Source organism: Lipotes vexillifer, unplaced genomic scaffold (assembly GCF_000442215.2).
Source record: "Lipotes vexillifer unplaced genomic scaffold, Lipotes_vexillifer_v1.1 scaffold380, whole genome shotgun sequence".
NCBI lineage: Eukaryota > Metazoa > Chordata > Mammalia > Artiodactyla > Lipotidae > Lipotes > Lipotes vexillifer.
Genome location: NW_006779049.1, coordinates 687036 through 692746, shown reverse-complemented (window position 1 = coordinate 692746; position 5711 = coordinate 687036). Strand labels below are relative to the sequence as shown.

Sequence of the window (5711 nt, the reverse complement as noted above, 5' to 3'; positions counted from 1 at the left end):
CATATACTTAACATATTTTCTTCAAGAATGACTTAGCAGGCTTCCCTGGTGGTGCAGTTGTTGAGAGTCCACCTTCCGATGCAGGGGACACGGGTTTGTGCCTGGGTCTGGGAGGATCCCACATGCCGCGGGGCGGCTGGGGCCGTTAGCTACGGCCACTGAGCCTGTGCATCCGGAGCCTGTGCTCCGCAACGGGAGAGGCCACAACAGTGAGAGGCCCAGGTACCGCAAAAAAAAAAAAAAAGAGTGACAGCTATTCTTGAGTTTTCCACTTCTAGGTAAAATGTAGAATCAACTTTTCAAGGTCCTGAAAAAACTGGACTTGCATTGATTCGAATGGGTATTACCTAATATCACACATTTTATTGTATCTTTTGAGATGATCATATGGTTTCCTCCTTTAGCTGATTAATCTGATGAGATACATCAATAGATTTTCTAATATAAAATACTATTATATTCACAAATATTTTCATAAGATTGAAATGATTTGTTCCTTGAAATTTTTGTAAAGTTCTCCTATAAATCATATACTATATAGCAAGGTGAGATTATTTTGAAGATGTAATCAAGGTCCCTAATCAGTTGACTTTGAGTTAAACAAAAGGAAGATTTTTCTGGGTAGGCTTGACCTAATCAGTTAAGCCCTTTAATAGAGGGTGTAGAGGTGGGGGACTTGAAACAAGACTTTCTCTCTTCACTGCTGTCTTTGAGGAAGCTACCTGCAATAAATTCTATAGCTACAAGGAAATTGTACCAAGAACTACATGAGCTCAGAAGAATCCCACAAGACTCAGGTGAGACCACTGTCCCAGAGGACACCCAGCTTGCAGCCTTATTAGACCTGAAACAGGACCCAGATAAGCAGGGCCCAAACTCCTTATACTCAAAAGCTGGAAGATAATAAATGAGTGTTATTTAACCAACTAAGTTTATGGTAATTTGTTACACAGTATAGAAAACTAATACAATATCTTTAATTTGAAGATATTTCTTTTCAGCACATCCTGGTGAGTTAACGTTTTGTCTTTATTCCCAAGTTTTTCAATGCTTTAACATTTATTATTATTATCCTTAAATTTTGGTGAGTCTCTTTTAAAAATTATTTGATTTTCCTTTTTTATTCTATTCTTACATTATCTGTCAACTGATAAGTTCAGTACGTTTACATTTATTTTGATGTCTTAATCATTTAGATATTTTAATATAATACAAGCTTTATCTTTCTCTGTTATGCTTTTTCTGTGCTCTCTTTCTCCCTTTTCTGCTTTTTATTTTTTAATAGACTATTTTTACAGAAGTTTTAGGTTCAAAGAAATTTAAGTGGAAAATACAGAGAGTTTCCATATATTCTCTGTCCCCTCACCCCAGGCTCCCCTACCATCTCCCCCACTATCAACCTCCAGACTGTTACATTTGTTATAATTGATGAATCAACATTGAAATTTCATTGTCACCCATAATCCATAGTTTACATTAGGGTTCACTCTTTTTTTTTTTTTGACTCATGAATTTGTTTTTATTTTTATTGGGCTATAGGAGATGGGTTGGGAAATATCTCTGTAAGTTATGCCCTACTAGGGAAATGTCCATTCTAATTTTCCTGGGATAGCTTTCAGAGCTTTTTCTTTTTCTTGGAGCTGCTGTTCTTGCTGGCAGCAGCCTCTTCAGGTCCACTGCTGAGAGGCTCCTCCTTGGAAGAGAATTTCCTCTTTTTCTTGGGGACCCTCTTGTTTCCTGACTCTTCAGGGTCACTATCTGGCTCCTCTTTGAGGAAAGATTTCTTCCTCTTGGTAAGACTTCCACTGCCAGCTGTCTCTTCAAGATCACTAACCAGCTCCTCCTTGGAAAAAGATTTCTTGTTTTTGGGTTTGGAGGAGACAGATGGGTCTTCCATTCCATTCTCCTGAGGAGCCTCCTGGAGCTTTTGCTTTTTCTTCTTTTTGGGTCTTTCACTTGTCTCCTCACATTCCTCTGGGGTGCTACTGCTGTTTTCTGAAGACGCCAGGGCAATCGCAGCCAGCCTTTTCTTTTCCTTCTTCAAGCGTTTCTTCTCCTGTTTCTCCAGCTTCCTAGTAATCTTAGCAGCCGCTTCCTCTGCCTGAACCATTGCCTCCTTCATGACATCCAGATTCTTTCATGGAATCTGTCCAGTCTCATAGAAGGACAGCCTCTCCTCAACTTGTTCTCGAAGCTTCTCCCCAAATACACTGGAAGGTACCTCAGAGAAGCAATCAATTCGTGAGGCAATACTGAATTTGTTTGCCAGGTATCGGGAGATGCAGCCTTTGTTCTTGGCAGCTGCTCGGCCAATGAAGGTAGAGTGGAAAATGAGTCCATATTTTGGGGTGTTACCCCTTGTCTTCAGGGCTCTGGAAAGTTGGTCCCTGTGTTGGGCCCAGGGAATCACTCAGACACCAGGACTTTCAGGGTTCACTCTTGACAGTACAATTCTATGAGGTTGGATAAATGTACAATGGCATGTACCTACTATTATAATATCATACAGAATAGCTTCACTAACATAAAAACCCTCTTTTCTCTGCCTATTCATCCCTCGCTCCTCCATAACCACTGATCTTTTACTATCTCCATAGTTTCATTTTTCCAGAATGTTATATAGTTGGAATCATACAGTATGTAGCCTTTTCAGAGTGGCTTCTTTTATTAGTAATATGCATTTAGCTTTCTTCCATGTCTTTTCATGATTTAATAACTCCTTTCTTTTTAGCACTGAATAATATTCCATTGACTGGATGTACCACAGTTTGTTTATCTGTTCACTGACTGAGGGCATATTGATTGCTTCCAAGTATTGGCAACGTTGAATAAAGCTGCTATGAACATCAGTTTGCAGGTTTTTGTGTGGATGTGTTTTCAACTCCTTTGGGTAAATACCAAGGAGTGAAATTGCTGGGTTTTACAGTAAAAGCATATTTAGTTCTGCAGGAAACTGCCAATCTGTCTTTCAAAGTGGCTATACCATTTTGCATTCCTACCAGTTATGAATGAGCATTCCTGTTGCTGACATTTGGTGTTGTCAGTAAGGGGTATCTTTTTTTAAAAAAAATATGTTTCCCTGGTGACATGTGATGTAGAACATCTTTTCATATGCTTATTTTCATCTTTATATCTTCTTTGGTGAGGTGTCTGTTCGAGTCCTTTGCCTGTTTTTTAATCATGTTCATTTTCTTACTTAGTTTTAAGAGTTCTTTGTATATTTTAGATAACAGTCCATATCAGATGTATCTTTTGCAAATATTTTCTCCCAGTCTGTGACTTCTTATTTTCATTCCCAGTCAGTGTCTTTCATAGAGCAGAAGTTTTTAATTTTAATGAAGTACAACTTATCAATTCTTTCTTTCATGGATCCTGCCTTTGGTGTTGTAACTAAAAAGTCACCCCTGTACACAAGGTCAAATAGAATTTATGTTATCTTCTAGGAGTTTTGTAGTTTTAACTTACATCTAGCATGTATTTTGAGTTGATTTTTGTGAAATGTATAAGGTTTGTGTCTAGATTTTTTTTTTTTTTGCATGAGAATTTTCAGTTTTTCAAGCATCATTTTTGAAGAGATTTTTTTTCTCCATTTTATTGCTGTTGCTCCTTTGTCAAAGATCAGTGGACTAGATTTATTCTAGGCTCTCTGTTTCATTGATATATTTATCTTTTCTTTAACCAATACCACATTGTTTTGATGAATATAGCTTTATAGTAAGTTTTGAAATTGGGTTGTGTCAGTCTCCAACTATATTCTCCTTTAATATTGTTTTGGCTATTCTGTGTCTTTTGCTTACTGTTTATTTTTAATAAGTTTTAGTTTTTCTTCATCTGTTATCTAAATTTTGGTTTGAAAATAATATACTACTACTCTAAATCCTGTTTGTTTAATTTCCTTTTTTTATTAGTTACACTTGAATTTTTAACATACTTGAAATTTTGTACATATTAATAACTCAAACACCTTAAGTTACTTAATTTTTATTTCATCAGTCTCCTTAAATACATGCTATTTATGTCCAGCATTTTAGTTTCTGGAACATTTTTGTCTAGCTTTATATCTTATTCATTTACTATTTGCTACTCTTAATGTCTAGCTTTCTTTAGTGAAATTCCATTGGTAGTAAACTTTAACTTTGATCTATTGTAAATATGTTTATGTTTTGCCCTCATTCTTAAAAGAATATTTAGGGTATACAATTCTGTAAGATAAGTCTACAGGCTAAGAATTCATAAATATAAATGCCGCTTGGGGATGATGCATCAGAAAGATAGTGACTCTTGTGTACTTTTACATGGTGTTCTAAGATGTTGAATCTAAAAGGATTCTCTTAAAACTGGATGGAGAGGAAAGACCCTGAAAACTATACACCCAACTCATGTTCTATCAATGGCGTCCTCTTAAAAAAGGAGGACTTAAATTCCTTCTGGAAAATGTATGATTACACCCTCTTTGCCTGGACCCTAGACAGGCACCTCTTTGCCTGTCACCCTAAAAGCTTGTGACAATTAGAAAAATGTTTTCTATTTATAATAATTGGTTACATCATTTTGTGTGTGTGAGATCCATCCCTTATTGAATTTATAACCATAAATGATACAGTTATTAGTTATATTAAGAAAAATAAAATGGATGGCAAACTGAGACAGGACATCTAATACCTGAGAAGGAAATAGGGCAAATAGACGAGGCTCTAGGAGAGGGAGTTATGACTGGGAAGGGACTTCTGTTGATGGAAACTAAATTTCTGTGTACTGGTTCTAAGGCACACTCTTTACTAGAGGCCTTCCAGAAAATGATGTAGGTGTTTTAAAATAAGAATGCTTTTCAGTTAAAAGATGTTTATACTAGTGTTCATGAAAAAGATGCCTGAACTTATGTGGGCTGTGCATCTGTTTGGATTTGACTTGAGACCTGGTAACAATATAGATTCAAGAGTATTCTTCAGGGTTCAAGTCAAAGAATCAGATCAATGGCAGGCAGTGGAGCATTTAGAATTGTAAGTGAGACCTGATCTCTAAGGAAAGTGCAGACAGAGATTGTTGAATATAAAGCAATTCCAAGTAGAAAATGAATCAGTGTAGGAAAAGAAATCATGGTATAAGAAAAATAATTATGTGCTTTGGAGGCAAACTAGCCTGGACACCAGAGCTTGAACTACATTTTTATTAGCTTGTGAAATAGGACATTTTGTTTTTTTGTGTCTTATTTCTTATATAAAACTAAACACACAAACCAGCAATTATGAAATCTACTTCATAGAGTTATTGTGAGGAAAATAGGTCATAGAAGAACAATATGCTTGGCACATAATGACTCGAAAAACTGCAGGTTTTTTTCTTATCCATAGTCCATGCTGATATTAGAAAGCTGTGGTGATGGACAGATGTAGCCTAAGAGACATCTCTGTCTCTCTGACTTTCTGTCTCTCTTTCTATCCATCATATCTATCTATAGCTTTAACTATATATTAATATTCATATTTTTATTGTGGCAACTTTCTCAAGTCCTCTACATTAAATGGATTTTTTTTAGGAGGAATGTGAATCTCTTCTAAATAGTATCTAACATGGTTTTAAAACTTTGTCTATAATATATAGTGTTATTTTTATTGCTGGGAACTGGCCATAAACTTGAGATCCTAATATATATATATATATAAAATACATTTATTTATATAAAGCAAAATATGAAGTACCCAGTATATTTA

At 35.7% G+C, this 5711-nt stretch overlaps 1 pseudogene; it reads right to left on the bottom strand.

Annotated features, from left to right (window-relative positions):
- Positions 1-1594: 1594 nt before the first annotated feature.
- On the bottom strand, positions 1595-2122 carry LOC103089684 (nucleolar protein 56 pseudogene; annotated as a pseudogene).
- Between the last annotated feature and the right edge of the window lie 3589 nt (positions 2123-5711).